Genomic DNA, 27,261 nt, shown 5'->3' with positions numbered 1-27,261 from the left:
ATCATGGCTTAACGGGGTTTATGGACCTTTCGTTGCGAAGCCGGACACTCAAAAAGATCACAAACGAAACCTCTCACAATCTCTTTCACTCAACCTCTCTCTATTAAAATCTCTCCCAAATCTCTCCCGAATCTCTCCCAAATCTCTCTCAAAAGTTCCTTTAAATTTTTGTAATCATTCGGGCCATCCCGACCCTTAACTGGGTCAAAAACCACTTGAAACGGGGTAAAAACGGGTAAAATAGGCTTAAGGACCCAAAACTGAAGCTTCAGGACCGAAGTCCCTGTCATAAAGGAAGACGACACACATTTGTCTGTCGTAACCTTACGACGCGCGTGTTGATGACACGCAATGAGTATCAAGGAAGCCCCTGTCATAAAAGAAGACGACATGAATTTTTGCGTGTCATAATGTTTCCGGTTTTTCGACTACGACTTTGTTTTAGGCCCGTTTTTCATCATTTTACGCGGGATTTTCACCAAAAACTTTATTTTTACAGTTAGAACTCTATATGTCAGTAATCCCCACGTTTTTTTAGGGCCATTCATACCAATAATTAGTAGGGGAGGTGCTTGAGGTGGAAAGATGACTTTACTTTACTTTATGTCACATGCCACCACTCACACCCACTACATGGTCAACTCTTTCCCACTACATGACCAGCTCTTACCCACTACATGACCAACTCATACCCACTACATGACCAGCCCCACTCCTTGTCTAAGTATAAAAACCCATCCCCTCTCTTCATACTTCTTTCATTCTCTCATTTTCCTCCAAGGATCACACTCCAAATTCTCTCACCATTCTCTCTCAATTCCAAGACTTCCAAGGCTGATTATCAAGCTTTCTTCCACTCTTGGTAAGTATAATTCATTCTTCTTATGATTATTACACATCTTTCTACTCAAAATCATAAGAATCTTACACAAACATCGTCACCTTCATGTTAGGTTCTCGATTCGTCAAGGCATCTTCTAAGTGTTCTTGGGTTGAACACTTCTCTTCTCCAACATCCATCCTCTAATAACACCTAAGGTGAGTTCATACCCCTACATTTACATGTTTTTCTTAAGTTTTAAGGGGGGAATACAAGTAAAATCATCAAGAACACAATTAAACTTTTTCTAACAGATTACATCAAAAAAGATGGACTTTAATCACGGACTGTTTTGGTCAACTTAAATATTTTAGTTTTCAAAACTGTTCCAGGTGCAAGTAGTTCAAACTCTTAGCTTTAAAATGGCTACCTGCACATCTGCATATGATTTTTATACAATTTATGGTGATTTTTACAAAACTGCCTGTCATTTCAAAGGCAAACCCGGACCAGTCTGTGATTATGAATATTTTCACCTCTGTTAGAGATCACTAAAACTCATGATAAAATTTACGAACAAACTAGACTCATATTCCAAACTCTCAAAATTTGCGGATTTGGATTTAGAGCTTTGATGATTTTTATATAAATTTTCTAAGAACAGTAACAGAAACTGTATTCAACGAAAAGTTGCTGTTAATTTCATTTCACCTTGTAACATGTTGAGCAAGGTGTATATCTTTATGTGATTATATGTTATTGCAATATATGACATTTTATATTAATATTTAGACACACATCAGTTTACAAATGGACTTGGACATATAAAATATAAAGAATAACAAGTGATTATAATCAAAGTACAACCGATACATTCAAACATTTAATAAACTATTTTGAATATAGTTTGCATACATTACAACGTACTACCCTTGGTTGATAAACTATAATAGGTATAGTTTATGATACATTACATAACACATACATTTAAAAAGGGTACATTTATACAAAGGATATTTTCATTAAGCAAGGTACGACCATACGGTACCAAGTTTTCATTACACTACACGTAAATTCGTTAATGACTTTGTGAGACATTTACTTCAAATTACCATTAAGTCCTGTATTGTAACAAGAGTCTCCTTGAGGGAGAGCGTGATAGTTGTGTATAGATCTATATTGGGTTTGACAAACCCACACCTAAGCAGCATGCAACAGCTAGACCGGCAGGTATGGGGTGACAAATGTCATTACATTTCCGACGCCTGAAGAACGTCGTTTCAGGCCAACTAGGTCATAGCATGGTTATAATAACTCACATAAAGTATTAATAAACATTGGAATTTACGGGAACTTCATTAAAATTTAGCGAGTTTATGTCGATTTAAACTTGCATTGTTTTACTATAAATATGACAAATTACTTGTACATTTCGGTCTTTGGGTTTTAAGACTACATTTACACATTAAGGAAAATATTGGATTTTCTAACACAAATACTACTTTCACAAACAAAAGGCTTTTAATAATACCAAACAAAAGCTTATGAACTCACCAACCTTTGTGTTGACACTTTTTCAAACAACTTGTATTCTCAGGAAATCATTAAACAGGTAATCAAGTGCTTTTGAGGATGGGACGCTAAGGCGTCTACTATTTCATATTTTGTCAACATATTGTAATTGATTCGTAAACATGTAATTCATACAATGATGTAACTTTTTCAATTATATATATGTTGGTTGTGTTTGCTTGAATTACTATTACAATTGTTGTTATGATACTATACACGAAGTCCTCCACCCCCGGACGTTTCCGCCATCCTTGGTTTGGGGGTGTGACATTCTTGCTCATGAACATTAGCGGGCGTCCTGTTTCTCCTCGGAGGCATTTTGAACCAGGAATTCGGCTTTGATACCAACTGATGCAGCGCAAAAAAACAACACAAAGATAACCAAGAATGAACCTGTTGATTCTAAAAGAATAGCCAGGACAATCTCTTCAAAACCACGTTGATTCTACGAATACCGTGGGATTGGCTTCAAAATCTGGGTTAACACACAGAATTTGGGAGAAAATCGAAAGTTCATAAAATTGATGATCGACCATCCAAATTATATCAAAAACAGTTAAATAAGAAGCAGAAATTAAAATGAAACCCTAAAAGTCCATGGGCCAAATACAAACCCAAAAACAAAACCCAAAAATTAAGGAAAAATAACAAAATTGTTCATAACTCCATTTAGAAAGCGATTTCTGGACTCAAAAATAGGTAAGTCCCTTTCGAGAACTTATCTAGACGTGCTCCTTGCTCCAAGCTTCGATTTGACTGGTCGTAGGCCCGAAACGGAGATTCGTAGCCAAAGTTATGGCCATTTCCGTGAAGCCCCTTTAGTCACACGATCGTGGGCCTCTAGGAACGCAAGGGCCCGATCCTCCACACTAGGGCCCGCATCATCCCCTCCTGGGTAGACAAAATTCGACCCCGAATGTTCACCATGGTCATCATCAGAAGAATCCCCATAATAAGGAAGCAAATGCTTTACATTGAAAACATCGGAACAACGAATGTGGCTTGGCAATTGTAGACGGTAAGCATTGGAATTAATCTTCTCCACAATCTCCACTGGTCCAATCTTCTTAGCTGACAGCTTGTTGTACTCACCAACCGAAAAACGATCTTTAGTCAAAACAGCCCAAACAAAGTCACCTACTTCAAAATCAACTTGTCTGCGTTTTTTATCTGCATCTTGCTTGTACTTGGAGTTAGCTCGGACCAAGTTGTCATGAACAGCCTTATGAACATCATGCAGTCCTCCAACAAAATCCTGCACTTTCTTTGGAACAACCCTAGAAACAGGCAGTGACATCAAATCAAGTGGTCCCCGTGGCTGAACAGAATAGACCACCTGGAATGGACTATATCCAGTACTTCGGTTGATAGCATGATTATGAGCAAACTCAGCTTGACAAAGCTTCTGATCCCAGGTCTTCACATGATCACCCACTAAACACCGCAAAATATTACCAAGGGATCGATTGACAACCTCTGTTTGGCCATCCGTTTGAGGATAATATGCACTACTAAAATTGAGCTGAGTGTTCACCATTTTCCATAGGCTGCGCCAAAAATGACTCAAAAACCTAGTGTCTCGATCTGAAACAATAGAAGACAGCAATCCATGCAAACGGTAGACGTCTCGAAAGAATAACTGGGCCACATTAACTGCATCCGTCGTCTTTTTGCAAGGAATAAAGTGCACCATCTTAGAAAAACGATCAACAACCACAAATATTGAATCATTTCCCTGTTGAGTACGTGGTAAACCCAACACAAAATCCATGCTGATGTCTACCCAAGGTTGTGATGGAACAGGCAAAGGCATATAGAGTCCTGCATTTGTAGATGTGCCCTTTGACACCTGACAGATTCGACACCGTTTAACATATCTATCCACCTCCTTGCGCATTGTAGGCCAAAAATAAGATGATTGTACCAACTGTAAAATGCGATCTCGGCCGACATGCCCTTCACCATGCAGCTCCCTAATGATTTGAAGGCGGAGACTAGAATCAGGGATGCACAATTGATTGCCTTTGAAAAGAAAATCTTCATGCAGTAGAAAATCAGACATCTGTCCAGATTGTATACCCTGCAGAACAACAGAAAAATAAGGATCAACCGTTAGCTGCTCCATGAGGACATCCATCCCCGGCACACCAACCCTCATGGAAACTAGCAAATTACTCCTCCGACTCAATGCATCAGCCACCCGATTTGACATCCTAGACTTGTGTTTCACCACGAAAGTGAATTTTTCCAAGAACGACATCCACCTCCCATGTTTGTGTGACACCTTATCTTGACTGCGAATATGTCTTAATGAATCATGATCTGTGAACAAAACAAATTCCTTATGAAATAAATAATGGCGCCAATGCTTTACAGCTTGGACCACTGCATAGAACTCAACATCATAAGTGCTATAATGCAGCTTTGGCCCCGTCAACTTCTCACTAAAATAGGCAACCGGTCGTCCTCCTTGACTTAGAACTGCTCCAATCCCAACCTTGGAAGCATCCGTGTGTAATTCAAACACTTGAGAAAAGTCTAGCAATACAAGGATCGGTGATGTAGTAAGCTTCTCTTTTACTAATTGGAAAGCTGATTCTGCTGCTTCGGTCCAAGTAAAGGCCTTCCCTTTCATACAATCAGTCATCGGTGCCATAATAGAACTAAAGTTTGGAATAAACCTCCTATAGAATGAAGCAAGGCCATGAAAGCTTCGAACTTCAGTGATGGTAGTTGGACTTGGCCATTGTCTGACAGCTGCTACTTTAGACTCGTCCACCTGTATTCCTTCCCCAGAAACAACGTACCCCAAGAACAAGACTTTAGGAACCATAAACACACATTTCTTCATAGTTGCATACAAACTATCCCGTCGAAGTACGGTCAAAACCTGCCTCACATGGTTGACATGCTCACCAAAAGTAGCACTGTAAATAAGTATGTCATCAAAATAAACGACTACAAATTTACCAATAAAGGGCCTGAACAACTGGTTCATCACACGCATAAATGTACTAGGAGCGTTTGATAAACCGAAAGGCATCACCAACCACTCATACAATCCTTCACGAGTCTTGAAGGCAGTCTTCCACTCATCCCCAGGCCTAAGTCGTATCTGATAGTACCCGCTCTTCAAGTCCAGTTTCGTAAAGATAGAGGCACTGCTAATCTGGTCAAGTAGGTCATCAAGTCGAGGAATTGGAAATCTGTACCTCACCGTGATCTTATTGATGGCGCGACTATCAACACACATACGCCAAGTACCATCCTTTTTAAGAGTCAACAAAGCAGGAACAGCACACGGGCTCATGCTCTCCCGAACATGACCTTTTGAAATCAAGTCCTCCACCTGTCGTCGCAACTCCTCATGCTCTCCGGGACTCATTCTGTAATGTGGCCTATTAGGCAACTGAGCTCCTGGTTGTAAATCAATATGATGCTGGATGTCACGTAAAGGTGGCAAACCATCAGGTAATTTATTAGGGAAAACATAAGCGAATTCCTTGAGCAGAGGAACCATAACCTCAGGAATTTCAACCTCCTTAGCGACTTCCTTCCCGAGCAATACAAAAATTTCACCTTCCGCCTCCAACTCGTCTTCAAACTGATTAAGGGTTAGTAGAGTACCCGAAGGTCTCGGAACTGGCTTCTTTGGCTTACTGGGAACCAATGTTATCTTCACACCACCAAACAAGAAACTGTAAGTATTAGTCCGCCCGTTATGATCTATGTTACGATCATACTCCCAAGGTCTGCCCAACAACAAATGACAAGCATCCATAGCAACCACATCACACCACACATCATCTTTATACGTGGTACCAACAGAAAATTGAACAAGGGATCATTTAGATACAGTGACCTCGCCACCCTTCTTAAGCCACTGTAGCTTGTAAGGCTTAGGGCGATTTTCTGTTTTCAAAGCCAACTTTGGAACTGCTTCTTCAGATATAAGGTTATCACAACTTCCTGAATCAATAACAAAAGTACAAACCTTTCCCAAAATAGTACATGTCGACTGAAAGATGTTGTGTTTGAGCCAATCATCACCAATAACTTTTGGTGTAAAACAAGACCGCCTTACCACCAAATTTACCCCCACATCTCCAGTTACAACTTCCTCTTCGCATTGATGCTCTTCGTCATACACAGGGGGATCTTCGTAATTTTCACCGGCATCATCATTTTGCCAATCATCTTGCTCAGCAAACAAATGACGTTTTCCGACCTTCTTGCACTCTGATTGTCGGTGACCTGTCTCCCCACAACTAAAACACTTCAAGCTGCTACTAACAGTTGTCCTAGGATTTGGTCCAACACTGTTAGATGTCGGTCTTTGTTGATTAGGCACAACACGGGGTACCATACCACCCGTCCCGGAACTTCCTCCAATATTAGCAGTTGAAGACGAACCGCCCACCCGACGAATTTGTTTCTCAAAAGCCAACGCCCGTTGGTGCGCTTCAGAAATAGATACCGGGTCAAACATATTTACAGAGTCCATGATTTGGACCCGTAGACCCCCAATATATCGAGCAACGAGTTGTTCCTCTGTCTCCTGGATATCTTTTCGGGCAATCAATTGGTAGAACTCAGTTGTGTAATCGTCAACTGATTTGGCACCCTGCTTCAGATTTTGCAACCGTTGGTACATCAACCTTTGAAAGTTATGGGGTAGGAAGTTGGATCGTAAACACTTCTTCATCTTCCTCCAAGTCACGACCTTTGACTTTCCGAGCCTGTCTCGTGTCAGTTTCAGTAGTTGCCACCATGCAGATGCCCTACCACGTAGCCTGGTAGCAATCAATGACACTCTTTTGTTTTCAGGGACTTCTTTGAACTCAAAAACTTCCTCAACAGTAGCCAACCAGTCGATGAACCCCTCCGGATTCAAACTGACCCCATCGAATTCTGGGATATCAATTCTCATTCCGGCCTCCCAACGCCTATTGTCACCTCTATGATCACGCCTTGGCCGCCTTTCTAGATCGTCTTCAAAATATGAACCGTCACTGCCGCCGAACGGGTTCCCAAATTCACCATCTTCCAATTGAGAATGTGTTCGAGACCTTTGCCCTCCTCGATTCATCAGTTCGACCATCCTATCAGTCAGTTGGTCAACCATTTGATCCATCCTCTCCTCCATTCGTACCATAATACGTTCTTCTAGTTCTTTGTGACAACCGTCAAATTTCGGTCAAGTCAAAGTCAAACAAAGTCAACAAGTCAAACCGGTCAACTCCATTAACCCTTGTATGTTAGGGTTTACATTATACAATTCGCTATTTCAATGAGAAAACATCATTTGAAAAATTCATGTGTTTGATTTTCCTTAGCCTTAACAGTGCTAAACAACGAACCAAAGCGATAAAACACTATTGCACAATCATCGGGATTGTGTAAGACACTAAATCATGGCTTAACGGGGTTTATGGACCTTTCGTTGCGAAGCCGGACACTCAAAAAGATCACAAACGAAACCTCTCACAATCTCTTTCACTCAACCTCTCTCTATTAAAATCTCTCCCAAATCTCTCCCGAATCTCTCCCAAATCTCTCTCAAAAGTTCCTTTAAATTTTTGTAATCATTCGGGCCATCCCGACCCTTAACTGGGTCAAAAACCACTTGAAACGGGGTAAAAACGGGTAAAATAGGCTTAAGGACCCAAAACTGAAGCTTCAGGACCGAAGTCCCTGTCATAAAGGAAGACGACACACATTTGTCTGTCGTAACCTTACGACGCGCGTGTTGATGACACGCAATGAGTATCAAGGAAGCCCCTGTCATAAAAGAAGACGACATGCATTTTTGCGTGTCATAATGTTTCCGGTTTTTCGACTACGACTTTGTTTTAGGCCCGTTTTTCATCATTTTAACGCGGGATTTTCACCAAAAACTTTATTTTTACAGTTAGAACTCTATATGTCAGTAATCCCCATGTTTTTTAGGGCCATTCATACCAATAATTAGTAGGGGAGGTGCTTGAGGTGGAAAGATGACTTTACTTTACTTTATGTCACATGCCACCACTCACACCCACTACATGGCCAACTCTTTCCCACTACATGACCAGCTCTTACCCACTACATGACCAACTCATACCCACTACATGACCAGCCCCACTCCTTGTCTAAGTATAAAAACCCATCCCCTCTCTTCATACTTCTTTCATTCTCTCATTTTCCTCCAAGGATCACACTCCAAATTCTCTCACCATTCTCTCTCAATTCCAAGACTTCCAAGGCTGATTATCAAGCTTTCTTCCACTCTTGGTAAGTATAATTCATTCTTCTTATGATTATTACACATCCTTCTACTCAAAATCATAAGAATCTTACACAAACATCGTCACCTTCATGTTAGGTTCTCGATTCGTCAAGGCATCTTCTAAGTGTTCTTGGGTTGAACACTTCTCTTCTCCAACATCCATCCTCTAATAACACCTAAGGTGAGTTCATACCCCTACATTTACATGTTTTTCTTAAGTTTTAAGGGGGGAATACAAGTAAAATCATCAAGAACACAATTAAACTTTTTCTAACAGATTACATCAGAAAAGATGGACTTTAATCACGGACTGTTTTGGTCAACTTAAATATTTTAGTTTTCAAAACTGTTCCAGGTGCAAGTAGTTCAAACTCTTAGCTTTAAAATGGCTACCTGCACATCTCCATATGATGTTTCTACAATTTATGGTGATTTTTACAAAACTGCCTGTCATTTCAAAGGCAAACCCGGACCAGTCTGTGATTATGAATATTTTCACCTCTGTTAGAGATCACTAAAACTCATGATAAAATTTACGAACAAACTAGACTCATATTCCAAACTCTCAAAATTTGCGGATTTGGATTTAGAGCTTTGATGATTTTTATATAAATTTTCTAAGAACAGTAACAGAAACTGTATTCAACGAAAAGTTGCTGTTAATTTCATTTCACCTTGTAACATGTTGAGCAAGGTGTATATCTTTATGTGATTATATGTTATTGCAATATATGACATTTTATCTTAATATTTAGACACACATCAGTTTACAAATGGATTTGGACATATAAAATATAAAGAATAACAAGTGATTATAATCAAAGTACAACTGATACATTCAAACATTTAATAAACTATTTTGAATATAGTTTGCATACATTACAACGTACTACCCTTGGTTGATAAACTATAATAGGTATAGTTTATGATACATTACATAACACATACATTTAAAAAGGGTACATTTATACAAAGGATATTTTCATTAAGCAAGGTACGGCCATACGGTACCAAGTTTTCATTACACTACACGTAAATTTGTTAATGACTTTGTGAGACATTTACTTCAAATTACCATTAAGTCCTGTATTGTAACCAGAGTCTCCTTGAGGGAGAGCGTGATAGTTGTGTATAGATCTATATTGGGTTTGACAAACCCACACCTAAGCTGCATGCAACAGCTAGACCGGCAGGTCTGGGGTGACAAATATCATAACATTTCCGACGCCTGAAGAACGTCGTTTCAGGCCAACTAGGTCATAGCATGGTTATAATAACTCACATAAAGTATTAATAAACATTGGAATTTACGGGAACTTCATTAAAATTTAACGAGTTTATGTCGATTTAAACTTGCATTGTTTTACTATAAATATGACAAATTACTTGTACATTTCGGTCTTTGGGTTTTAAGACTACATTTACACATTAAGGAAAATATTGGATTTTCTAACACAAATACTACTTTCACAAACAAAAGGCTTTTAATAATACCAAACAAAAGCTTATGAACTCACCAACCTTTGTGTTGACACTTTTTCAAACAACTTGTATTCTCAGGAAATCATTAAACAGGTAATCAAGTGCTTTTGAGGATGGGACGCTAAGGCGTCTACTATTTCATATTTTGTCAACATATTGTAATTGATTCGTAAACATGTAATTCATACAATGATGTAACTTTTTCAATTATATATATGTTGGTTGTGTTTGCTTGAATTACTATTACAATTGTTGTTATGATACTATACATGAAGTCCTCCACCCCCGGACGTTTCCGCCATCCTTGGTTTGGGGGTGTGACAGATTGGTATCAGGGCACAGTTTATAGTGAATTAAGTATATCAAACCACATAAGATATACAAACTATAAACACAATTGGGACTAATAGTCTCTGATTTGTGCATTTTTCAAATAAATATACTTTTAGAAAATAAATGATTTTTTATTAAAAGTATAAATACATGCATACATGCTCATATAGTGTCATAACTAGAAGAACATAAAATAAAAGAAGAGGAGTTGTACATTATGGGTATGCCTTGGTATATGTAAATCAAGTCTGGGAAGGATATAGCCTGATCAACTATATCTGTCCGAGGAGTGACTTGCATATACTGGGGGATAGTCATAATGGGCAACAAATCTATCAACCTAACTACACCCTACAGAGAATACTTTATGAATCGAATCTAAACAGCTAAAAATACTATAGGAGTATTTGGTGATACTATAACCAACTTATGTGAAAACTAAAGACCTCTATTAGTAGGCCTATGATAACTGAGTGCATACGCCAAGGTTATACATAATTAAAGATATTATAGACTCAGAATCTATGACTATTGCTCTACTTCCTGTTCCTTGTTTGGTTGTGGACTTAGAGTAGAGTCATTTATTCGAAAGTCTATTCTATCTCAAATTATGTATAACTGATATGCACTACGTGATTATAGACGTAACTAATAAGGATCACCCCTATAAGTAATTATAGGATTAGGCGTCTATTAATTATCTCTTCTACCCCTATTCTCGCAGGAGCAACATGATGTGTAAATTTTAACGCCCGTACAAAACCTACTTCTACCCACTACCATAACTCCATCTCCAAGACGTTAACAGAAACACCAAGAATAGTTCACTAAAGTGCGAAAATATACATGTGTATATAAATGGTAAGGATATTTACTAAAAGGTTTATCAATGAAATAGGCATGCATTTTATTTCATTGAATCTCACTACTTGGTATTACAAACAATTTACAACTGGTAACTCTAAGATTCTTTAGGTGTACCTCGAAGTTATGTGTAATTAAGGAATGATTGACCTAGAAATGGTGAGTCCGCCTTAGGACCTGTTCCTTGTTTGGTTGTGGACTTAGGGTAGACTCATTAGGATCAACAGTCTAATAAAATTTTAATTACACATAACTGGGGGCATGTCAAGAGAATCTTAGGAGTGGATCAGACATGGAACAAATCACAAGATTATAATCAAGTTATTCCTACTAAATTCATAAGTCTATTTATATAGACCTCTGGTATAGAGTCGTCGGCGTAGTCGTGTCGGCAATCTAAAATATGGCTAAATACATAATACAAACTATAATACCCAAATTATACAAAATTTTCTGCATTAAAAATCAATAGACAAATACATAAAATGAAACTAAAAAAAAAAAGAGTATCAAACTATCAAGAGAAAAACACATACAATGTAGATTAAAATCCACTAATGATAACAAAATGGCTAAAAGAAAAGGTAAGGACTAAGGATTGTTAAGTCCTCTCTTCTTATAAATAGCTTTGAAGCAAGCTTGCCTAAGCTTCTTTGTTCTTTCTGTCAATTCCATACCTGGCAATTTCTCCATCATCTTCTTGTGCCCTGCTAACGTCTCTACCTCCTCCTTTAATCCCAACTCCTAGTTTTTTTAGGTAGATGCAATATATTTTTCGTGTGAGTTCATAAAATTTACAATGAGTGAAGTTTATGTAAATATAAATCAGAAATCGTAGTAAAACAATTGATTCGATGTGGCATATGCCTAGGGCCTATGTTTATGTTATAAAGAAACTAATAATTAAAATTTTAGAAAATACCAAAACTACTTTGGTTACCAAGTGCATGCATACATGCATGAGTAATGTATAGAAGGTTATTATCGTAGTTTACCTTGGCATTTTGAATGAGGGATTGAAGGCTCTTAAGTTTTCTATGAGGCCATCTGTTTATGTTTAGCTCTCTGCATCTTTTCTTCAACAATGTTAACCCTATCCCTAGTTCCTTTGCTGCCATGATTATCGGCATCTCAAAGTACTTCGCTATCTCTTCAAACTCCAATGGTCTCAATCTATTTGCCACCTTCCGGCCACCGTGATCAGTGGTGGCAGCACTAGAACTACCTGTAGCCTCACCACCGGATTTACAGTCTTCACTGAAACTAACCAATGGTAAATTACCATCCTCCCAACAATCCCATAAGCTTATGTCTTCAAGGGGATCAAGATCATGAAACTCATTTCTAGAAATGATGTTTTGATCTTTGTTAAGTACTGTGGAAACATTCTGATCGAGCACTTCATGCGATTTTTCCGACAACTCGAAATCCTGATGGTTGAGCAGGTCACCACTGCAAAAATCAAACCATGTTTTGATCAATATAAACAAAATCACTTTTCTGTGCGAAAGATGGTGTAATGAGTGACATTTATATATACCTGAACAGATCCTGATGATCAAAGTACTGAAACCGATCGAGGTCATCTATGGGGTTTTGATGATCTGTAGGCGGATCCATTTGTGAGGGAGAAGTTAAAGAGTCGCGGTAAGAATGTGCTGATTTATATAAGGGAAGTGGGAGAAGTAACGAATAACAAATAAAGAGGAAATGAATGGTCTTTGAGCCGTAACCTTCTTCTGTGATGATTTATATAAGGTAAGTGGGAGGAGTAATAAATAAAAAATAAAGAGGAAATGAATGGTCTTTGAGCCGTAACCTTCTTCTTTAATTCACACACATATACGTATATGTTGCTGCAAATTAGGACTTTTGTGCCTCATGCATTTAATGCATCACATGCCTACTGCATATTCTTGACTTTGAAGCTACGTACCAGTTTCGAATTTCCCCAGTAGCACACTTTTCATTAGAAAGTACTCCAAGTCTTCACACATGCAAATTATGACTTGAGTGTCGCTATAGGTAACTAATAAAACTTTATTTTTTTTAACCCCTTAAATATCAGTACAAGCATCTAACATCGACATTTAAATTCTAAATTTCTTTTTATTACTAAAACTAGCATCTATTCAAGTCTATAAACCATGAATCTTGGGAACACGGCAAAACCCAAATAAGTCTTATCATCTATGTAAAAACTCAGGGTTTTTACCAGTGAATCTATCAGTAGCGGAGCTTGAACAATTAACTTGGGAGAGGGGGGGGGGGCGAAAATATTATAAACTGAAATTAACAAAAAAAAAATCAAAATCAAAATTTGAACAATAACCAATAACTCATTTAACAATAACCAAATCTATAAGTTCATAACTTGTAAATCAAATTGGAAAATCGCCAAATCAGAAATGACAGCCAAATTAAAAAGAAACTCAGTAAGACAGTAGTAACGCATAAATAGGCAACGGATTGACTGAAAACAGCAGCAGCAGTGCAATACGCCAACACCAACAATCAACAATCTTACAATCAGAAAAGAAAGAACAGCTGAACAGGATATGGGTCTCGGGATTACATACCTGATTTCTGTGAAGTGTGAATAGGGATTTGGGCATTAGGCGATGGCGATTGGCGAGAGTGAGACCAGGCGACTGACTTAGCGAGACAGCGAGAAACGAACAGCAGGCGAGATAGGCAGCGAATTGGGCAAATAGGGATGAATCGATTTTGATTTCTTGATATCGGGCTTGGTAACACTTGCCTATAACCCAAGTGGGGTAACAAAGTGGATGTTCATTTGAGTTCGCCCAGTAGGCAATGTGGGCCTGAAGAGCCAAGGCATATTATCTATCCACTGTCGAGAGAGAAGAGTTTTTGCAGCTCTGTGAAGCCAGCCTGACGCATTGCCTCTTTCTCTAAGACCCAAGCCTAAGCTCAAGCCACATGAATCAACTCTCGACTTGGATCGGGCAAGAGTATTGGACCATTCTGATTAGGAATCGGGAGGGGCCAAAGCCCAAGTTTGAAGATAGCAGGCTTATAACAATTTTATTTTGAACTACAATTCCTACTCCTGGCCCCAATAATACTACGCCCCTGGAATCTATGATGGCTAGTGTAAACGTTATGGTCATATATCATTAAGATTCTATGGACTTAGAATGTGTGATTCCGCCTCATTCCCTGTTCCTTGTTTGGTTGTGGGCTTAAGGCGGGGTCACCCATCCAAAATGTCCTTGCAATCTTAATGATATACGACTAGTTTACGCCAATCGACTATAAAAGAACTAGTAGGACTTATAATGCAAATTTCGTCAAAATTTGTTGAAACATTCGTAATGATGGAACTCGCTAACTACGTTATAAAATATTCATAGTGGTAATACCAAGGATAAAACAGGGAGTATAAAAGCACACATAGAATACTCTATCATCCCAAAACAATAAACTCCTTTTAAATTGACTCAGTTCAAGTTACAATAAGAAATTTCCAAGGTCGTCATGTGACATCAGGAGGGTTGTTCCTCACCATAATCAATTTCTTGTACTATGCAAAGTTTTCCACATCTTTTTCCAAACTCTTGAAGTCCCAATCAAAATGCAAATTTCGGGACGAAATTCCCTCTAACGGGGGGATGATGTGACAACCGTCAAATTTCGGTCAAGTCAAAGTCAAACAAAGTCAACAAGTCAAACCGGTCAACTCCATTAACCCTTGTATGTTAGGGTTTACATTATACAATTCGCTATTTCAATGAGAAAACATCATTTGAAAAATTCATGTGTTTGATTTTCCTTAGCCTTAACAATGCTAAACAACGAACCAAAGCGATAAAACACTATTGCACAATCATCGGGATTGTGTAAGACACTAAATCATGGCTTAACGGGGTTTATGGACCTTTCGTTGCGAAGCCGGACACTCAAAAAGATCACAAACGAAACCTCTCACAATCTCTTTCACTCAACCTCTCTCTATTAAAATCTCTCCCAAATCTCTCCCGAATCTCTCCCAAATCTCTCTCAAAAGTTCCTTTAAATTTTTGTAATCATTCGGGCCATCCCGACCCTTAACTGGGTCAAAAACCACTTGAAACGGGGTAAAAACGGGTAAAATAGGCTTAAGGACCCAAAACTGAAGCTTCAGGACCGAAGTCCCTGTCATAAAGGAAGACGACACACATTTGTCTGTCGTAACCTTACGACGCGCGTGTTGATGACACGCAATGAGTATCAAGGAAGCCCCTGTCATAAAAGAAGACGACATGAATTTTTGCGTGTCATAATGTTTCCGGTTTTTCGACTACGACTTTGTTTTAGGCCCGTTTTTCATCATTTTACGCGGGATTTTCACCAAAAACTTTATTTTTACAGTTAGAACTCTATATGTCAGTAATCCCCACGTTTTTTTAGGGCCATTCATACCAATAATTAGTAGGGGAGGTGCTTGAGGTGGAAAGATGACTTTACTTTACTTTATGTCACATGCCACCACTCACACCCACTACATGGCCAACTCTTTCCCACTACATGACCAGCTCTTACCCACTACATGACCAACTCATACCCACTACATGACCAGCCCCACTCCTTGTCTAAGTATAAAAACCCATCCCCTCTCTTCATACTTCTTTCATTCTCTCATTTTCCTCCAAGGATCACACTCCAAATTCTCTCACCATTCTCTCTCAATTCCAAGACTTCCAAGGCTGATTATCAAGCTTTCTTCCACTCTTGGTAAGTATAATTCATTCTTCTTATGATTATTACACATCCTTCTACTCAAAATCATAAGAATCTTACACAAACATCGTCACCTTCATGTTAGGTTCTCGATTCGTCAAGGCATCTTCTAAGTGTTCTTGGGTTGAACACTTCTCTTCTCCAACATCCATCCTCTAATAACACCTAAGGTGAGTTCATACCCCTACATTTACATGTTTTTCTTAAGTTTTAAGGGGGGAATACAAGTAAAATCATCAAGAACACAATTAAACTTTTTCTAACAGATTACATCAGAAAAGATGGACTTTAATCACGGACTGTTTTGGTCAACTTAAATATTTTAGTTTTCAAAACTGTTTCAGGTGCAAGTAGTTCAAACTCTTAGCTTTAAAATGGCTACCTGCACATCTCCATATGATTTTTATACAATTTATGGTGATTTTTACAAAACTGCCTGTCATTTCAAAGGCAAACCCGGACCAGTCTGTGATTATGAATATTTTCACCTCTGTTAGAGATCACTAAAAATCATGATAAAATTTACGAACAAACTAGACTCATATTCCAAACTCTCAAAATTTGCGGATTTGGATTTAGAGCTTTGATGATTTTTATATAAATTTTCTAAGAACAGTAACAGAAACTGTATTCAACAAAAAGTTGCTGTTAATTTCATTTCACCTTGTAACATGTTGAGCAAGGTGTATATCTTTATGTGATTATATGTTATTGCAATATATGACATTTTATATTAATATTTAGACACACATCAGTTTACAAATGGATTTGGACATATAAAATATAAAGAATAACAAGTGATTATAATCAAAGTACAACTGATACATTCAAACATTTAATAAACTATTTTGAATATAGTTTGCATACATTACAACGTACTACCCTTGGTTGATAAACTATAATAGGTATAGTTTATGATACATTACATAACACATACATTTAAAAAGGGTACATTTATACAAAGGATATTTTCATTAAGCAAGGTACGACCATACGGTACCAAGTTTTCATTACACTACACGTAAATTCGTTAATGACTTTGTGAGACATTTACTTCAAATTACCATTAAGTCCTGTATTGTAACCAGAGTCTCCTTGAGGGAGAGCGTGATAGTTGTGTATAGATCTATATTGGGTTTGACAAACCCACACCTAAGCAGCATGCAACAGCTAGACCGGCAGGTATGGGGTGACAAATGTCATAACATTTCCGACGCCTGAAGAACGTCGTTTCAGGCCAACTAGGTCATAGCATGGTTATAATAACTCACATAAAGTATTAATAAACATTGGAATTTACGGGAACTTCATTAAAATTTAACGAGTTTATGTCGATTTAAACTTGCATTGTTTTACTATAAATATGACAAATTACTTGTACATTTCGGTCTTTGGGTTTTAAGACTACATTTACACATTAAGGAAAATATTGGATTTTCTAACACAAATACTACTTTCACAAACAAAAGGCTTTTAATAATACCAAACAAAAGCTTATGAACTCACCAACCTTTGTGTTGACACTTTTTCAAACAACTTGTATTCTCAGGAAATCATTAAACAGGTAATCAAGTGCTTTTGAGGATGGGACGCTAAGGCGTCTACTATTTCATATTTTGTCAACATATTGTAATTGATTCGTAAACATGTAATTCATACAATGATGTAACTTTTTCAATTATATATATGTTGGTTGTGTTTGCTTGAATTACTATTACAATTGTTGTTATGATACTATACACGAAGTCCTCCACCCCCGGACGTTTCCGCCATCCTTGGTTTGAGGGTGTGACATTCTTGCTCATGAACATTAGCGGGCGTCCTGTTTCTCCTCGGAGGCATTTTGAACCAGGAATTCGGCTTTGATACCAACTGATGCAGCGCAAAAAAACAACACAAAGATAACCAAGAATGAACCTGTTGATTCTAAAAGAATAGCCAGGACAATCTCTTCAAAACCACGTTGATTCTACGAATACCGTGGGATTGGCTTCAAAATCTGGGTTAACACACAGAATTTGGGAGAAAATCGAAAGTTCATAAAATTGATGATCGACCATCCAAATTACATCAAAAACAGTTAAATAAGAAGCAGAAATTAAAATGAAACCCTAAAAGTCCATGGGCCAAATACAAACCCAAAAACAAAACCCAAAAATTAAGGAAAAATAACAAAATTGTTCATAACTCCATTTAGAAAGCGATTTCTGGACTAAAAAATGGGTAAGTCCCTTTCGAGAACTTATCTAGACGTGATCCTTGCTCCAAGCTTCGATTTGACTGGTCGTAGGCCCGAAACGGAGATTCGTAGCCAAAGTTATGGCCATTTCCGTGAAGCCCCTTTAGTCACACGATCGTGGGCCTCTAGGAACGCAAGGGCCCGATCCTCCACACTAGGGCCCGCATCAGTGGATTTGGGGGTTGTTTGAAGAGATGATGTGAAGATTTCCAAGCCTAAACACTTGAATGTGGTTGATGAAGTCTTTGAAGGTGATATTATCCTAAGAGTTTTTAACATATAATAATAGGTGTAAATAAAATGAAACTAACATGATAGTGCACAAATACACTAGATTTCGAAGAAATACTTACCAAATTCTAAGAACAGTCTTGGAGAATTAAACCCTTGGAAGTTTGGAATTGGGTCTTGAGAGAAAAGTGGAGTTAACAGAAAGAGGATATGGAAAATGGTGGGGTTTGTGGAGGTGAATTCGGCCTTAAGATAAGGAGGTAATGTGATGGGATGTTTGCCTAGTTAACTGCTGGTTAAAAGCATGGATATTTGCTGGGTATTATTTTGCATGGGAAAAGGGTGAAGCATCAAGTCATAAAGTCAAACTCATTTTCTCTTTATTCCCACCAAAATCCCTTCCAAAACCCACCGAAATCACATGTGATTTCGGCCCTATGTGATTTCGGTCTTGGGTGATTTTCGGCCTAGGTGTGTTCTAGGATTGTGATTTCGGTTTTGGTACTACTCACTTAAGGTAGATTTCGGTTTGGCATGGGATTTGGGTCCTTAACATGGTTTTGGTTTTGGTGTCACCCACCCAGGGTGATTTCGGTCCTAGCTTGTTGACTTTCAAGGTCCATTACACACATGGTTTTCAATATATATATATATATATATATATATATATATATATATATATATATGACATCCCTATTTTCACGGCCAGAAAAAGACCGATTTTTATTTATGCTTGTTTGAAAATAAGAGTAACATTTTACATAAAAGTATTGCGAAATTTGTTCCCAAAATAAAAATATGATAAAGATTTATCAATGCATTTCCGTAGAAATGTATTTCATTAAAAAGACTCGGGATGTCATGTTCGATACAGATCAAAAGCATAAAAAGTACAATATAAACATTACTACATTATTTCATATGTACATGCCTATATCCGCAATCCCTCATCCACAACATCACATCTATGCTTGAGCGCCACTACCTGTAATACATGAAACTGAGTGGGTCAGGCTTGGGAGCCTGGTGAGCACATAGGGTTTTCAACCTGCAATAAATAAGTTATTTAATTTCATCAACCAAGAATAACCCGATTACCCGTTCCCCTTATCCTCACTTTACGTCCCTAAGAACCTATCGTAAGGGACCTAGCCTAAGGATCATCATCAGGATGGACACTACTGCTAAGGGGATTCCTCAGCAATAAATATCCTTAAGGCAACCATGAGGGGGATGGAGTACACCGGTGAACACATCGTTAACAAACACCTACAGGTTGCGAGCCTGCTAGCGTTCCACTGGACTGTCTAGAAGAGTCCGTGGTCGTCATCCATACTCCGCTAGATGACAAAATCAACAACAAAAACATCGAGGCTTCTCATCATTTCATCACACATCATCTATTACATCTACCCATGTTTCACCCCAACCTTTTTGTAGATATAAAATACATATACGGTTTAAATCATTTGAAACATGTATAAAAATCTTTCATCAGCATAGACAGCAAGTATTCAGACAATATGCACACATAGCACGTAGTTTATATTAAATACTTCATATCTATGTGTAACATGAAAGTGACTATGCACTCACCTGTTAAGGTGGTGATTCCGAACTCAGACAACGCTTCGTTACTCTTAGAACAATTTCCTTCGACAAAACCTAGTATCAATACCGCTAGGGTTTAGTCTAATATTCACCGAGACTAATTAATAGTCTAGCTATTATTACTATTATATAAGCGTTAAACAATACTCTTCATCCACTATGTACAGACATGGGCCAGACATAAAACACCGGATTACATGACCATTTTGGCATATAGCACTTCTGAAATCCAACAACCCTATGCGGCCCTTTAAACCAGATTCCCCGTACCGTGAGTGGTTAAAAAGATATTATAACGACACTTATATAACTCATAATAATATCCCAAGTACATATTATAAGTTCCTAATAACGTTACTATAATTAAATAAAAGCTATATTAAAAATAGCGTAGGCGTAGCTCAATTACAGTGGGTTTTATAGAAAACCGGACTTCACTTGGAGCAGCTTTTCTGAACCGAAAGACTCTTTTTCTCGGGACTTCGGGAGCCTCGGGGCTTCCTTCGGGTGCTAGGGGGGTTTACCTAGGCTTTAGGGGGGTTTTAGAGGCTCGACAGAGGTTCTAGAGAGAGAGATGGCTTGAAAGGTGTGAATAACTCGGCAGCCCTTCATCTCTATTTATAGGATGAATTAGGGTCAATTCACGTCGTGAACCTTAAATTCACGTCGTGAACTGGCTTGGGCATCAAGTCACATCCTGGTGCTGACACGTGGCATCGCACACAGGGTGGAAATCAACCGATTTTCAAAAATTCATAACTTTCACATACAAGCTCTGTTTTCGACGTTCTTTATATCCACGCGTAGGTAAAAATAAGATCTACAACTTTCATTTTGACTCCGTCGGCTAATTCTTGACCGATCTTAAATTTAACAGTAGGAGGAGATTAGATTGTTAAATGAACGCGAAGAATTCGTAACTCCTTCATACGGACTCCGTTTTCGTCTGTCTTTTTACCGTTGAGTTCCTATTAATGAGATATTCAACTCTAATTTAGGTTGCGTAGGCCAAAAACCGCTCGAACTAAAATTCGAGTTTCAGGTCGTGCACTACTATGCCGAATCTTAGAAAATTCATAACTTCCTCATACGAAGTCAGATTTGGACGTTCTTTTTATGGATGTTCTCGGTTTAACATATTCTATGACTTTCGTTTAGATTACTAAGGCCAAAAAGTCTTCTATCATAAATTCACTATTTATGCTTCCCGGTGTCGTGCCGGTTCCGTCGCGAAACTTCAACGGGTCATAACTTCTTCGTTATAACTCAGATTTCGGGGTTTTTTATATCCTCGGAATCCTTGTTTCGACCACTAAAACTTTATGTAAAGATATCATACTTATCTCACACATTAATTTTGACGCTTATTTTTATCCTTTATTTATTATACATTTATAAATAAGTAATAAGCACATGAATGCACATAATTCACATAATACTCAAATAATTCATCTTTATTACTTCAAAAGAGTTACAATAGTTGACCTAGACTATCACATCATCTATTAATGCTTAGCCCTGAAACACGGGCGTTACAATTCTCTCCCCCTTAGGATGATTCCGTCCCGGAATCATGCATCAACAAATAGATGCAGATAGCGACTCATCATGTCACTCTCTATTTCCCAAGTGAGATTCGGCCCATTCGAATGCTTCCAACGGACTAGCACTAAATCGACCATCTTGCATCGCAACTTCTTAGTCTTACGGTTAACAATTGTCTCGGGCTCTTCGATTAGCCTCCTATTCTCATCCGTCCTTAACTCTGAGATTGGAATTATGTCGGGAAGTTCTCCCATGAACTTCCTTAGATAACACACATGGAAGGTGTTATGAATACCATCTAGTTCTTCGGGTAATTCAAGCTTGTAAGCTTGGTTCCCAATTTTCTAAAGAACTTTAAACGGTCCCATAAACCTTGGACTTAGCTTTCCTCGTTTACCGAATCTTATAAGTCCTTTCCATGATGAGACTTTAAGCAAAACCGAATCCCCAACTTCGAAGGTCATCAGTCGTCTCTTCTTATCAGCATAGCTTTTCTGACGATCCTGAGCTGCTAACATCCTTTCTCTGATCACCTTCAGCTTCTCAGCAGTCTCATGGACTATCTCGGGGCCCATAAACTGCTTCTCTCTGGCCTCAAGCCAACAAGACGGCGTATGACACTTTTGTCCGTACAAAGCTTGATAGGGTGCCATCTTGATGCTCGAGTGGAAACTGTTATTGTAGGAAAACTCTACCAGAGGTAAGTGCTCATCCCAGTTACCTTGGAATTCCAGGGTACATTCCCTCAACATATCTTCCAGTGTTTGAATTGTTCTTTCGCTCTGACCATCAGTTTGCGGATGGTAAGCTGTACTCAAACACAACTTCGTACCCAATTCCTCTTATAGACTTCTCCAAAACCTTGACGTGAAACGACTATCACGATCTGATACAATCGTTAGAGGGACACCGTGAAGTCTTACCACTTCCTTCACGTAAGCATTAGCGAGCTTATCCATAGACCACCTTTCGTTGGCTGCTATGAAATGTGAACTCTTAGTGAAATGATCCACGACAACCCAAATCATGTCGTGACCATTCTTCGTCGTGGGAAGTTTAGTCACAAAATCCCTGGTGATGTCTTCCCATTTACCTATAGGTACGGGTAAAGGTTCTAAATTCCCATACGGTTTCTGATGTTCTGCCTTAACTCTCGCACATGTCACACACTCGGCCACATGCTTCGCAACATCGAGCTTCATCATCGGCCACCAGTAGTAGGGTTTTAGGTCCCTATACATTATAGTGCTACCGGGATGAATCGAGTACATGGTTTTGTGCGCTTCGTCCATCAGAAGATCTCTAATTCCTCCCGTATTAGGTACCCAAATTCTATCTTGGAATACCTTCAGTCCTTGACTGTTTGTACCGAACACTAATGTTTTGCCCAAATGTTCTTTCTTTCGGTCATTCTTCTCTGAAGCTTCTTCTTGGGCTTTCTTTATACTTTCCATAATATCGAGACAACTTCAATTCTCAACGCTCTTGGCCTTTTCCTTTCAAGGTTGACTTTTCGACTGAGAGCATCAATGACAACGTTCGCTTTATCGGGGGTGGTAAAGTATCTCACAGTCGTAGTCCTTGAGTAACTCTAGCCAATGTCGTTGCCTCATATTCAATTCCTTCTGATTAAAGAGATACTGGAGACTCTTATGATCAGTGAAAAGCTTGCACTTTGTGCCATAGAGGTAATGCCTCCATATCTTCAAGGCAAAAACTACCGCTTCCAACTCCAGATCATGAGTGGGGTAGTTCTTTTCATGCTCCTTCAATTGTTGAGATGCATATGCTATCACCTTTTCTCTTTGAGTTAGAACACATCCCAACCCGACTCCAGATGCGTCACTATAGACCGCGAAGTCTTCAACTCCATCGGGTAGAGAAAGAATCGGTGCTTCACATAATTTCTTCTTTAGCTTCTCGAATGCTTCTTCGTGCTTCTCACTCCATGTATAAGTAGCTCCCTTATGGGTCAAAGCTGTTAATGTAGCTATCGAAGAAAAGCCTTGGATAAACCTTCGGTAATATCTAGCTAATCCCAGAAAGCTTCGAATCTCCGTGGGACTTTTCGGTCGTTCCCACTTCATCACAGCTTCGATCTTTGCTGGGTCAACCATTATCCCTTCTTGGTTAACCACATGACCCAAGAATTGGACTTCTCGGATCCAAAAATCACATTTGGAGAACTTTGCATACAGCTTCTCCTTCTTTAATACTTCCAATACTTCTCGCAAGTGTCTGCCATGCTCCTCCTGGCTTTTTGAGTAAATCAGAATGTCATCTATGAACACTATCACGGATTTATCGAGGAATGGTTTACAAACCCTGTTCATCAAATCCATGAATGCTGTTGGAGCATTGGTTAGTCCAAACGACATAACCAAGAACTCGTAGTGTCCATATCTTGTTCTGAATGGAGTTTTCTCAATATCCTGCTCTCTCACCTTTAGCTGATGATATCCTGACCTAAGGTCGATCTTTGAGAAATAGCTCGAACCTTGCAGCTGATCGAATAGGTCATCAATCCTTGGCAATGGATACTTGTTCTTCACCATTGCCTTGTTCAGCTCTCGGTAGTCTATACACATTCTCATGGTTCCATCCTTCTTTTTCACGAATAACACCGGAGCTCCCCAGGGCGATGAACTAGGTCGAATGAAACCGTTGTCTAACAACTCCTGAAGTTGCGTCATAAACTCCTTCATCTCCGTCGGTGCTAATCGGTACGGTGCTTTTGCTATTGGTGTCGTTCCTGGTAACAAGTCTATTCGGAACTCTACTTGTCTATCAGCGGTAATCCGGGAAGATCTTTGTGAAAGACTTCCGGATAATCACACACCACTGGTATACTCTGCACCTCCTTTTTCTCCTTCTTTGTATCATTTACGAATGCCAAATATGATGTGCATCCTTTGGACAAACATTTACTAGCTTTCATCAGAGAGATGATTCCAGAATTCACTCTGCGTTTGTCCCCGTACACCATAAATGACTCCTTTCCAGGGGGATTTACCCTTACTATCTTCTTTCGGCATAATATCTCGGCATCGTTGGCGCTAAGCCAATCCATTCCCAGAACGATGTCGAAACCGTTAAACTCTATGGGCAACAGCTCTTCGTGGAATTCGTTTCCGTTTAAGTCGATGACGATGTTCTTAATATGATCACTAACAGGTACGAACTTGCCACTCGCAACTTCTACAATCAGGGCATTATCAAGTTTTTCTATGGGCAATGCTAGTTTCCCACCAAACTTATGTGATACAAAGGAGTAATTTGCTCTGGAATCAAACAATATATTGGCAGGAAACCATTTACAAGAAAGGTACCTGAAGCGACATCTGCTGCCTCCTTTGCAGCCTCGAGCGTCATCTGGAAGGCTCTTGCCTTCGACTTTGGTGGAATGTTGGGTCTTTCTGCCTCCTTCTTCTTCGAGCAGTCCCTCGAAATGTGCCCTTCCTCGTTGCACTCATAACAGACCTTCTTAGTGAACGTTCACTCGTTGGCATAGTGCCAGGGCTTTCCACACTTGAAACAGGTGACCCCTCTGTCACATTTTCCTTGGTGCTTCTTCTTTCATTTGTCACACCATTTTGCTTCGACTCCTCCTCCTCTCGAACCAGACTTCAAGAATTTACTCTTCTTGCTGGACCTCAAGGATCCATCAAATTTCCTTTTCTCACCAACCTCCTCTCTCTCCAGACACTTTTCTCGAATATGGGTCTCCACATTCTTAGCAGCCCAAATGGCGGCTTTCAGAGTGGTTGCTTGCTTGACCATCGGAACAAAGTCCGCTGGTAATCCGTGGGCAAACTTGTTAACCTTGGAGAGTTCGGTTGGAACTAGGTACGGAACAAGCTTCATTTTCTCTGTAAAACTTGCAGTGTATTCAGCGACGCTCATTCTTCCCTTCTTCAGATTCTGGAACTCATTGTTGATTTCCAGAAGATTCTGCTCCGAGCATTATTGCATCTTCAGTTGCACAAGAAAATCCTCCCAAGACATCTTCCTTGCTTCACCCTTGGGCATTGAATTAGATAGTAGCTTCCACCAGCTTAGTACTCCAGATTTTAATAGAGGAATCGCGAGAGCGGTCTTCTGTCTGTTGCTACACTCGCAACTCTCAAACATTGTCTCCATCTCGGAGATCCAGTTCATGACTTCCACCGGTGTCGGGTTTCCAGATAGACACGGTGGTTTGGATGCCATGAAATCCTTGTACTTGGATCCACGTCCGTCATTTCCTCCATCCTGGTTGTTTTGTCTAACTATCGGTGGGTTGGCTTGACCAACAGTCCCACTGTAGTTCCCTCCTTCTGACAGCCCATCATTCAGCTCGGGCTGTTCGACCAGTATTGTAGCTTCTTCTCGATTCTGTTGAAGCAAACGTCTGGGTTCCTCCATTTGACGATCCAACATCATTTGGATCATCGCTTGTACTCCGGCCATCGTGATTGGCTCATGAGCATCTGCTACAACAGGTATTTGCTGAATCACTGGGGGTTGATTCCTATTCCCATTTGCATTCCCAGCTCCACTGCGGGTTCTTGCCCTTTTGATCTATACACCAAATAAGGTGAATTTTGATCTTTATTTAGGATAGACGTTTAAATCATCCTTATCTCTCCGAAACATTTACATGCTAGTTCTAATATTGTAGTCGTACGTTTAGAATCCTAAACACATAAGGTTTCCAGATCCGGTCAGCAACAAACCATAGATCCGAACAATTAACAGCACATAAGGCATAAAGCATTTAGCACATAAAAGCATTTTAGGCATAATTCCTAAAATAAGCTAGTGCTCACAACTCACAATCATCGCTTAGCATCCTAAGTTTAAGTCTAGAAATCCTACAAATTCCTAGTCCTCTTAAACTAATGCTCTGATACCAACTGTGACATCCCCATTTTCACGGCCAGAAAAGACTGATTTTTGTTTATGCTTGTTTGAAAATCAGAGTAACATTTTACATAAAAGTGTTGCGAAATTTGTTCCCAAAATAAAAATATGATAAAGATTTATCAAAGCATTTCCGTAGAAATGTATTTCATTAAAAGGACTCGGGATGTCATGTTCGATACAGATCAAAAGCATAAACAATACAATATAAGCCTTCCTACATTATTTCATATCTACAGGCCTATATCCGTAATCCCTCATCCAAAACATCACATCTATGCTCGAGCGCCACTACCTGTAATACATGAAACTGAGTGGGTCAGGCTTGGGAGCCTGGTGAGCACATAGGGTTTTCAACCTGCAATAAATAAGTTATTTAATTTCATCAACCAAGAATAACCCGATTACCCGTTCCCCTTATCCTCACTTTACGTCCCTAAGAACCTATCGTAAGGGACCTAGCCTAAGGATCATCATCAGGATGGACACTACTGCTAAGGGGATTCCTCAGCAATAAATATCCTTAAGGCAACCATGAGGGGGATGGAGTACACCGGTGAACACATCGTTAACAAACACCTACAGGTTGCGAGCCTGCTAGCGTTCCACTGGACTGTCTAGAAGAGTCCGTGGTCGTCATCCATACTCCGC

At 39.2% G+C, this 27,261-nt stretch overlaps 3 long non-coding RNA genes across 3 annotated transcripts; all 3 read left to right on the top strand.

The window, feature by feature from the left end:
* Nucleotides 1-790: 790 nt before the first annotated feature.
* Nucleotides 791-2,451, top strand: LOC145120158 (uncharacterized). The gene is made up of 3 exons (XR_013714136.1): nucleotides 791-862; nucleotides 954-1,038; nucleotides 2,418-2,451. It is a non-coding gene; the product is annotated as an uncharacterized LOC145120158 (long non-coding RNA).
* A 6,142-nt stretch (nucleotides 2,452-8,593) lies between these two features.
* Nucleotides 8,594-10,254, top strand: LOC145120159 (uncharacterized). The gene is made up of 3 exons (XR_013714137.1): nucleotides 8,594-8,665; nucleotides 8,757-8,841; nucleotides 10,221-10,254. It is a non-coding gene; the product is annotated as an uncharacterized LOC145120159 (long non-coding RNA).
* Nucleotides 10,255-16,004: 5,750 nt separating this feature from the next.
* Nucleotides 16,005-17,665, top strand: LOC145120160 (uncharacterized). Its single transcript, XR_013714138.1, has 3 exons — nucleotides 16,005-16,076; nucleotides 16,168-16,252; nucleotides 17,632-17,665. It is a non-coding gene; the product is annotated as an uncharacterized LOC145120160 (long non-coding RNA).
* The last annotated feature ends 9,596 nt before the right edge of the window (nucleotides 17,666-27,261 follow it).

This window comes from Lactuca virosa, chromosome 6 (assembly GCF_052849685.1).
Source record: "Lactuca virosa cultivar CGN04683 chromosome 6, Lactuca_virosa_CGN04683_v6, whole genome shotgun sequence".
NCBI lineage: Eukaryota > Viridiplantae > Streptophyta > Magnoliopsida > Asterales > Asteraceae > Lactuca > Lactuca virosa.
This window is presented reverse-complemented; position numbering and strand designations above follow the sequence as displayed.